Here is an 11,186-nt window from a genome sequence, read left to right on the forward strand (position 1 = left end):
AGCTGGGACACAAAGGCACAGTGAATCGTTCTCAATTAGTTCTCTCACCTCTTCGCTGACTACAGTTTCTGGGTAGGTATGGATTTTCTCTTCACAGCTCTCTCAGCACACTCCTATTCCCTGTTGATCAACAGACTTAACAGGTTACGCTATACTTTTCAGGGTGGCGGAATTACGATAGCTGGTAGACGCAATGCGTCGACTGGGCAGTGGTTTCCAAGATGGCGCCGGGGACCAAACCCTCTCGGCGAGCTCGTTGGTCCAACAGAGGGGCGAGAATGTCACGGCGTCACACCGGGTCGAGCGCTTCCCTTTCCTCGATGCCCGTTGGCAATCGACAACCGGACCGGTGCGCCTCCGTGACTTTTAAGGCTGAAACACACTCACAGCATAATCATACACAGGGTTATTCTAGAACCGCTTTCCTCTTCAGCGCCCCGGGCGAGTGACTGGAGGCGGGGTACGTCTGACAAGACACAGCAATCTCACTGCAATACACACAGCACCACTTCAAAGTGAAATTTCTACATCCAAGACTCACCCACCACGCTCAGTGCACACAATAGACGCCCGTCTTCCTTCACCTCGCTCTGGGCGAGAATGTGGGGTTGGTAACACGGCCTAGTGGTTGTTTTCGTCACTGTAGCTGTTTCACACAAAGATCCTTTGGCTCACCCACCACGCTGACTCAGGGGCAGGGCCACCCGCTCTCGCTGGGAAACACTCAAAAGATATCCAGGTCAAGTACATGCAATTTACTTCCAATAAATGGATTCTGTTACTCACGACTATGGTGCTTTCTTCGTCCCACATTTCCCTAGGTTGATTTTCTTCCTACAATAACTCCAGCTACATAGATGAAACGGTTCTCCAGTTGTCAACACCCTTTTTCCCACAAATGGATACTCACAATGGCATGTTCCTTCTTCCTTTGTTTCTCTCATCCAAGGTCAGTGTCCGTTTACTTTCCAACCCATAAGGTCTTCGATATCTCCATCAACAGTAATCCAATGATGCAAAAAGAGAGAGAGAGCAAATCCAACGATCCGAATGGCGTACCAGGTGAGCCCAACTCAGCGCTACGGCACACACCAACAACGGTGATAACAACGACCCAAACTGTGGTTTAAACTGTTCTTAAATACTCTCCTGGGTGTTGCCTTCATCCAATCACCCGGCGCTCCTGTTAACAACTCACAGCTGTACGTAGTTTGGCTGATTACAGCCCTCGCGGTGCTACCGGATGTCAGGTGTTTTCTCTTCCCGGTCCGGGCGGAAACATCCGGGCGGAACCAAACTTTCCCAACTTTTGGTTCCGCCCAAAAGATCGTCACTCCTGTGACACAGAACACAGTGAAAGAATATGCAAATCTGACAGATAAAAGCTGATGCTGACGATTTTTTATTGCACTTGTCTATCACAGTTCTCACCCATACAGAATGTGGTTCTGTTTTAACATGATTTGTATTACATTTTTATTAACAATGTTTCAGAAGTGTTACAAGTTGCAAAAACAGCAAATTCCAATAAATAAACAATTGTATAAAACGTATGAAGAGGTTAAAAGCAAATAAATAAAAAATAAACTACTTATCAGGGATACAAACTCATCAGGGGTGAAAATGTGATAAAGATGCAAGCGCAGTCTTACAGTCACACACGATCACTTTAATCCGGCTGTCCTGATACAGATTCTGCTCATCGAAAACTTTCAGGACTACATCTTCAGGTTTAATAATGTGCTTCTCCTTTGGATTAAACACCGGAGGCTCGTTCACATCCTCAACATTGACAGTGACTGTGGCGGTGGAGGTGGGCAAAGGGCCGACAAACGGATCATCGTTCTCAACAATCACAGACAAAATGTACTGCTTGGTCTTCTCGTAGTCCAGCGGCTGTATGGACAAGAAAAGACTTCAGTTACAGTACATCAACACAAACATCTGTCTAATCAACATTATGAAGATCATTCAGTACCTTCACAGTGGTGATGATTCCCTCCAGCTGACTGGGTCCAGTACTGATATTAAAAACTCCTAATCTGTCACCATTGATAATCTTATACTTAGTTGACCAGGCAGGTGATCCAGGTTCATCATCATCAGTAACTGAGTTTGGCCACTTCAACTCCAACTTGATTCTCTGGGACAGATACAGTGTACTAAAAACAAAAAGATTTGTGTAATTATAAGACTTTTTATTGATTCTCTTAGATATTTAGATGACAGATGATGAACAGCACACTACCGTTTCTTGTTCAAATTGAGGTGGATTATCATTGCTGTCAGTGACAGTAATAACAGCTTTGCCTGCCGTTGGATAACCAGCTCCTTCCATGTCTGTAGCCTGAAGGACCAAAGTATATTTGGGAAATTTCTGTAAGAGAAGATAACAGGTGAGTTTTTCCTGTCAAGAACTCATTCTTCAACACTATGGGGCAGTTTCCCGGACAAGGTTTACATTAATCCAGGACTAAAATTTGTTTTTTTAATATGTCAATGCAAGGTGTTTTTAAATTAAGGCAACTCAAACAAGCATTTTAGGCTTGAAGTATCACGAGCCTTTTCCAGGAAACCGCCCCATCATTAAAAGTCAAACCGGCTACACTGAGCTGACCAAACGACTCGCTTTAGCGATATTCCTTCACCCAGTTCTTCTTCTCCAACTCTTCCGTGGTAACCACAGCAGGAACAGCACAACAATACAGCAACCAAACACTTGGCTTCTTTTTCTGTGGTGCTCTGCTATATAATATAGCCACAACTCCTTCCTATAGCCTCCCTCGGACCCGCACTCTTTCCGTCCACTTTAAAAGCGATCCCCGGATCAACGGCGTCCTCGGCGCTTCGCAGGAAGTGTGTAATTGTGGTCCGCCTTTGGCGGAGCGGAGCTCGCCCACGGAAATCTGCTCTCCTCTTGCGTGTTGCTGCAGATCTATTTATACCTCCCATCCTCCTCCTTCCAATCACACATTAACAGCCTTAACTCTCCTCACCTGTTGCTTGTCAGTCCTGATTGCATTGTCCCAGCAACCAGGAAGTGCCGGGGTTTGCACTGCTCAGCCTGGGTGGAAACCATCTCCGGGCGGAACCAATCTTCTCTGCTTTTGGTTCCGCCCTATCATAGTCACCCCGTGACATTTACATTGTAAAATGCTATCTGTAAGATTCAGTTAAGGGGGGGGGGGTCGCACACCGGACGGGCAGCTCAGCGTCGTGTCGAGTCGCGTCTAGGACAACTCGGAGGTATTGTAAACTGGAAGTGCACATTAAATAGCACAAGTTTTGTCAGATAGCGTCTACTTCAAAATGCAATATATATATGTTAGGAGCCAATGTTAATCGTTAAGGATTTGGGACAAATATGATGTTATTTAATGTTAAACTATGTGAGTGGCGCTGTGGCCCGACAGGGATTTGAGCAACTTCCTGAGTCATAGCTCTCCGTGGCGCCACCTGTTGGTGCCGGTGTGCGTATACTCATAGAAAACAATGTGTTCGATCTTTTTGTGCGACCCCCTTAAAGCTTCCCACAAAACAATTTTGTGTTTAAAAGACATCTAATAGCCGTTCAAATACAGCCCTGACGTCTAGGCTAAAACAAGGCAAAATTTGATCTGTCAGTGAAAATTAAATAGACGTCTAACTGTAGCCCCAAAATAAATGAGATAAAATAAATAAATGAAAGCAAACACCTTGTTATCACTGCTGACTTTGCTTACATGATGAAATATCAGACATATCACAAGTTTATTTAGGCAAAAATCACATGCAACAAAATTCAAGTTTATTTTGGCCTTAAGTGGGTTACTTATAGCCGGACTATATCAGGTCTGTAGTTAACCTAGACGCTGAAATGGCGGCTATTGCATGCTGGGTTGTTTCTTGTGTTTACCATCTGTTGTTTACTAAGTCTGATTTAAACAGCTTGTGGTGCACAGAGGTTGTTTTTTTAAATATGATATACAGTAAACTCATCTGTGAGAGGAAACTTTTTCTTATTTGTTCCTCATTTCTCAAGCAAATACTGAATGTTTATTAAAATTCAAGAAAGTGTGAAAAATGTCTCATGACACACTGAAAAAACATTATAAATGTCTAATTGGACGAGAAGAGAAGAAAATTTTAATCTGTTTGTGTGAAAGGTAGAAAGTTTCCCCTTAGTACAAAACGAACATACAGATCATGGGACATTAATTGTGTTTATATTTTATAATCAATCATATTAATTCAACACTAAAGACAAATATATGATTTAGATGAATTAAAATGAAACACTTACCTTTTGGAGCAGCGTCAGGAACATTTCCATTAAAAGGATTTTGTGTAAACTGAGGTTTATTATCATTCATATCAATCACATCAATAATGATTTCCATTGACTTCTCTTTTACGACTCCTTGTCCAACAGCATGAGCGATGAGCTGAAGACATAAACATAGTTGTAAACATGTGAAGTGTTAAATATCTGTAGTGACTGTCAGTAATCGTTTACAAAATGAGAACTTTTAAAAAGTGTAGACAAAAGTTATATTAAAGGTTTTAATGTGGTGCATTTGATTTAACCTGAAAATAACTTACTTTATATGAAGCTTTTTTCTCTCTGTCGAGGGGCTGCGTCACATAAAGAGCTCCTGTACGTCTATCACATGTGAAAAGACCCACAGGTGGCAGATCTGCTCCTTCACCCGTGATACTGTACGTCACTGCATCATAAATTGACTTGATCTAAATCCAGTAACAAACAAGCCTGTTTATTATACAATAATAGTGTACAATATTTATTATGTTTACTCACCTGAGCCAGAAATTTGGGGAAAGGACCTATTTTCTCAGATTCTTTCAGCGGTGGAATAACCCAACCTCTCTTTGATCTCTTTAGACCTGCTGAAGACCTTGAAAACCTCACGATCAAATCATCATGGAAAGATTTAATCTGAAAAACAAAATGTTTGATTTTATGGACATTACAGGTCTAAACTCAGAGACACCTCAATACATTTTACAGTTTGCCAGGTCATTAACTGCATTTACACGGTGGTAGTCAGTTTGTAATTTTGTGTTTAGTAAAGAGCTACACAAGTCTCAAGTCACAGTTGAGTTTGTCTTGTGTGTACTTGTGGTGTGATGTTCACCGCAGTATTCATGTGATGATCTTCATGATGGTGAGCAGTACATTCAACTCTGACAGATGTTGTGTGCTTCATATCACTGGAGTCCCAAACGTGTACATCAAACATCATATATCCATCATGAAGAGTCACCGGTGTCTTCAGTCTTACACTTCCATCTGTTCTCACACTGAACCGCTTGTCATCCGACTGAAAGACTGATCTTGATCTTACATCACAGGCATTGAAGATTACTGTCAGAGAATGACACATTAAATTATTGTTTTAACATCTAAATACAGTAGTGCAGAGCCTAATATTATTTAACATTGTAACACAACACTTTGAATGTTAGGATTCCCTACTGAAAAATCCAGCTAAGACCAGCATGGGCTGGTAGCTGGTTTTAGCTGGTATAAGGTGGCAGTAGCTGGTCTAAGCTGGTCCTCCCAGCATGAAAAAGCTGGTCATGCTGGTGGGCCAGCTGGTCTTCCAGCCTGACCAGCTAAGTCCAGCTAGACCAGTTTAAAAAGTGACCAAAACACAGTTAGACCAGCTTGCTTCACCAGCAAAACCAGCTTCCTACACCAGCAAAACCAGCTAAAACCAAGCTGGAGACCAGCTAAAACCAGCTCACCAGCTTATGCTGGTCTTACCTGGATTTTTCAGTAGGGTTGTGAGTCTCTTTTACCTCTTCCTAGTGTTTTTCCTCTGTGAAGATAATCTCTGTGCACTTTAAACACAAACGACTCTGAATCAAATCCAGGTGTGCTTGATGACGACTCTGCAAATCCACATGAAAATACCTAAAAAACACACAGTGAAATATTTGATGTTAATGTTAAAAATAACATGAACTATGATGAATAAATGCTGTAGAAGTGTTGTTTATTGTTAGTTTGTGCATTAAGTGTTAACAAATAAAACCTACCAAATTTTTTGAAATAAACCTATAATTATTATGTTTAATGTGTCTGATTCATTTTTCACATCTGGTGAAATTCTAAAACGGTTAACCTTCCTTTACTGCATCTTAAACACATTTGTAACACTAAATAGTCAAAGGTTTTAAATAAATCTTACCTGACAGAGGAAGATAATAACTCCTAACCACCTGATGATGATTTTGTTCTGAAGGGTCCTCTATCTCAGGTGCATGAGGCTGAAATAAAACTCAACACAGGGTCTTGTCTCTGGATTTTCTTCTTCTTGTAAGAATAATCACCAACACAGAAATGTTTAGGTTAGCGTAAGCAATACTCATAGAAGTAACATCCCTCTCACCCGAGGTGTCAGTGGTTTGGTCAGACATAGAAAGACAAGAAACATCTTAACAGAATGGACCTCAATTTTTTATCACTGAGTTCCCAAGACATTAAACTATGGCCAAGACTTGCATGTTAGGTCAGAAGTGATGGTGTCCACACAGAAAACCTTTTGTGAACTTTTGGGTACACAAAATATAGACATACTTTACTTTTGAAGACTTTTCAAAGACATCAAAGTATCGAGAGAGCAATTCGAGAAATCATACAAAGTTCTTGTGACCTCTCACGACACTTTGATGTCATTCACTCATGAGATGATCAGAACGTCATTTGTTGAGACAGAATAATACTGACATCCAGTGGGCAGATATTAAATCTTTAGATTTATATCCTCAAAAGTATACACCAATTTTTTAAATGATACTACAACAAGCTGGACACATTCTCTGATCAGAAGTCTGCACTATCAATCCTGTTTTAATACCTGTCAGGAAAACACAACACAGGGATCCCAAAGCAGAGATATTTAGTAATTAATCACAAAGGGTAAATGTCTCTCAGCCGTCAACCGTCTCTCTGACACCAGATGAAAACCCCGGCAATGAAGGCACGGGTAGATAGTATAGGGGGACCCCGATACGGGGCAGGGTACATAGACCGCTCACGTGAGCGCCACGTCACGGGAGCCACTGGAACAGGGGAAAGGGCAGTCTTTAAATTAACAACGTGGAGATTTAACCAGAACGCACTGGACCACGGCAACCGGTCCTCAAAGGACTCGCTAGACAGCTCAAATACAGCAAACAGTCCCGAGCTCTGGCAGAGAGAGGAAACAAAGATATTAGAATGTTTCAGCAGGCTAGACGCTGGACAGCGCTTACAGTACTGGACAGCGCGTAGATATAATCCAGAATAGCGAAGTCAACTCGGCTATGTAATAGCAGTAGAGCAGGAGGACTGAGACTTGTGAAATTCCAGTAATCCAACAGCGAAACTGAGTCTCCAAATCACAGGCGGGCAGAGAGTAGAATAGGGAATTCTATAAGGGAAAGGGCAGCAGAAGGCACAAACGATAAATAGCAAAAACTCACAGATAACACGACAAGACTAGAACTAGCAGAACTAGCGGGCATGAACATGAAAAACGAACTTGCAAAGACACACCAAACACACAGGGAATATATACTGAACCGATTGGGCAACAAATGAGCAACAGCTGTGAAAGACGCAGGTGAGGAAGATCACATTGATGACATCCATGATAGAGACGCGCACACGTGAAGCTCTCAAAATAAACACAAAAACACAGAGAAACCAAAATAGCAATCAATCAAACTAGAGTCATGACAGGACCCCCCCCCACGACCGCCACCAGGCAGTCCAAGGGAGGGCTCACCTCGTCGCCGACGGAAGTCCTTAATCAGGTCAGGGTCCAAGATGTCCCGGGCCGGTACCCAACACCTCTCCTCCGGACCATAGCCCTCCCAATCCACTAAATACTGAAAACCCCTGCCTCGCCGCCGCACATCTAAAAGGGATTTAACAGTAAACACAGGGGCACCGTCCAAAAGCTGCAGGGTGGGAGGGGTGGGAGCAGAAGGGACAGGGTTAAGGGGAGAAAAGAACACAGGCTTCAGTTTAGACTCATGGAAAACTCGATGAACCCGACCGAGAGCAGGAGGCAATCTGAGCTTGACCGTCACCGGGTTAATGACCTTGTCATTGGTGTATTGCCCAAGGAAGCGAGGTGCCAGTTTACAAGATGGCCCTCAGAGAGACAGATCCTTGGAGGAAAGCCATACCTTTTGCCCACAGATAAAGCGGGGCGCGGGTCTACGGTGACGATCAGCCGCGGCCTCGGTTCATCTGGAAGTCTCGAGTAACGTATTTCTAGCACTCCTCCAGGTACGTCTGCAACGTTGAACGAAGGCTAGCGCAGACGGAACCGCCGCATTGGGTTCTTGAGCTGGGAATAGAGGAGGCTGAAAACCCATGGAAGCCTCAAACGGGGACATCTTAAGAGAGGAAACGGGGAGAGAGTTATGGGCATATTCTACCCAGGGTAACTGTTGGCACCACGAGCTCGGATATTGAGATGACAGACAGCGGAGCCCACGACCAAGATCCTGGTTAGCCCGTTCACATTGCCCCGTTGGTCTGTGGGTGATAACCTGAAGACAAGCTGGCTGTGGAGCCGATCTGTCTACAGAACTCCTGCCAAAAATGGGAAATAAACTGAGGACCCCTATCAGAAACCACGTCGGAAGGCAGACCATGTAAGCGAAAGACGTGCTCTATCATAATCTGAGCCGTTTCCTTGGCAGAGGGAAGTTTGGGCAGAGGGACAAAATGCGCTGTTTCAGAGAAATGGTCGATAATGGTCAAAATTACAGTGTTACCTCTAGAACTAGGTAAATTGGTAACAAAATCAATGGCTATGTGAGACCAGGGACGAGAAGGGACAGATAAGGGCTTAAGCAGACCAACCGGGGCTTGATGAGAGGCCTTATTACGGGCACAAACCTGACAGGCTAACACAAACTGTCTGACATCGGAGCCCATAGAGGGCCACCAAAATCGCTGACGGACGGCAGCCAGCGATCTCCGAACTCCAGGATGACAAACTAACCTGGACTCGTGACCCCACCGGATGACCTCGGAACGGAGCGATTCCGGAACCCAAAGCCGACCCGCCGGGCACTCCTCTGGCACTTCCTCCTCCCGTCCGGCCTCCCTCACTCGCTGTTCGATGCCCCAGCGCAGAGCCCCCACCACCCGCCTCTCCGGGAGGATGGTTTCATCTCTGTCAGAACTGGAAACCTCGAACAAACGAGAGAGGGCATCGGGCTTTGTGTTCTTAAAGCCAGGCCGGTACGAGAGGATGAAGTTAAATCTGTCAAAGAATAGCGCCCAGCAAGCCTGACGTGATGTTAACCTCCTGGCTGAACGGATATATTCTAAATTCTTGTGATCCGTCCAGACCAGGAAGGGTTCCGAGGTCCCCTCCAACCAGTGGCGCCACTCACCCAAAGCCAGTCTGATGGCCAGCAGCTCCCGATTCCCTATGTCGTAATTTTGTTCTGCTGGGTTAATCCGGTGTGAGAAAAAAGCGCAAGGATGCACCTTGCCATCCTTAGATGATCGCTGCGACAGAACGGCACCAACCCCAACATCCAAATCATCCACCTCAACAATGAATTGGGAGGTAGGATCTGGAATAGAAAGAACAGGAGCAGAGATAAACCGGGACTTTAAATTATCAAAGGCCTCCTGAGCCTCCTTACCCCAGACAAACCTCTCCTTGGTGGAGGTGAGAGCCATAAGGGGTTGAGCAATCTGACCAAAGTTTCTAATGAATCGCCGGTAAAAATTGGCGAACCCTAAGAAACAAAGTAATGCCTTACGGGAGTCGGGGACAGGCCACTCGGCCACCGTTCTGACCTCGGCTGGATCGGGAAGTATCTCACCCTCGGTAATCACAAAACCCAGAAACGAAACTAACCTCTTGTGAAACTCGCACTTCTCCGCCTTCACATATAACTTGTTCTCTAGCAACCGACGTAAGACTCGGAGGACATGCTGAGTGTGTTCCTGCATAGAGGGAGAAAAGATGACAATATCATCTAGGTACACAAAGACAAATTTGTTAATCATGTCTCTCAGCACATCATTAACCAAAGTCTGGAAGACAGAGGGAGCGTTACAAAGCTCGAAAGGGAGAACGCAGTACTCAAAGTGTCCAGTAGGGGTGTTAAATGCTGTCTTCCATTCATCGCCTTCTCTTATGCGCAGCAAATGATAGGCGTTGCGCAGATCTAACTTGGTGAAGAACCGTGCTCCCTGCAATAGCTCAAAAGCAGAAGACATTAAAGGAAGAGGGTACCTATTCTTAACAGTAATGTCATTCAAGCCCCTATAATCAATACAGGGACGGAGGGAGCCGTCCTTCTTCTTAAAAAAGAAAAAACCCGCCCCTGCGGGCGAGGTGGAGGGACGGATGAGACCGGCACGAAGGGCATCATTAATATAACGGTCCATAGCCTCTCTCTCAGGACCAGACAAAGAATAAAGTTTACCTTTAGGCGGAGAAGTGCCTGGGAGGAGATCGATGGAACAATCATATGGCCGGTGGGGAGGAAGGGAGGTGGCCCGGGCTTTACTGAACACCTGACCGATGTCGGCATATTCCGCCGGGACTCCAGTGAGATCGACCGCTGAAACCTGAGGATGAGAAAGAACAGAACCAGAAACAGCAGGACCAAGACAAGACACATGACAAGACTGAGACCATGACAAAATGACATAACGTTGCCAATCAACGACAGGATTGTGTTGCACTAACCAAACATGCCCCAAAATAATGGGAGACAGAGAGGCATGAAGGACATGCAACACAATCTCTTCCCAATGATTACCAGACACAGAAAGACTCACAGGAGAGGTGCAGTGTGTAATCAGCGCCATCTGCTGTCCTTTAAGGGACCAGACATCTATGGGAGACTGGAGAGGAACAACCGGGACACCCCAGGTGCGAACCAGAGCCTCGTCAATAAAATTGCCCTCCGCACCAGAGTCAAGAAGGGCGAAGGATGGGTGATCCTGACCAGCGAAGGACACCGTGACAGGGAGTTGGGTACTGGCGACAGGGGAGAGTTTAGAAGAAGCGCCCACCAGGACTCCCGAACTCACTGATGGGCAGCGGCTTTTAACGGACACATCTTAGCAAAATGTCCAGGCTTTCCACAATAAAGACATAAAGCACTCCTTAAACGTCTCTCTCTCTCTCTGTGAAAGGCGCATCTTTCCC

The 11,186-nt window shown here is 44.9% G+C and overlaps 1 long non-coding RNA gene across 1 annotated transcript; it reads right to left on the bottom strand.

The window, feature by feature from the left end:
- Positions 1-5,068: 5,068 nt before the first annotated feature.
- LOC141353098 (uncharacterized) lies at positions 5,069-6,435 on the bottom strand. Its single transcript, XR_012360128.1, has 3 exons — positions 6,195-6,435; positions 5,803-5,917; positions 5,069-5,365 (listed from the first exon to the last, which is right to left on the bottom strand). It is a non-coding gene; the product is annotated as an uncharacterized lncRNA (long non-coding RNA).
- Positions 6,436-11,186: the final 4,751 nt, after the last annotated feature.

The sequence above is a fragment of the Misgurnus anguillicaudatus genome, chromosome 21 (genome assembly GCF_027580225.2).
Source record: "Misgurnus anguillicaudatus chromosome 21, ASM2758022v2, whole genome shotgun sequence".
Lineage (NCBI taxonomy): Eukaryota > Metazoa > Chordata > Actinopteri > Cypriniformes > Cobitidae > Misgurnus > Misgurnus anguillicaudatus.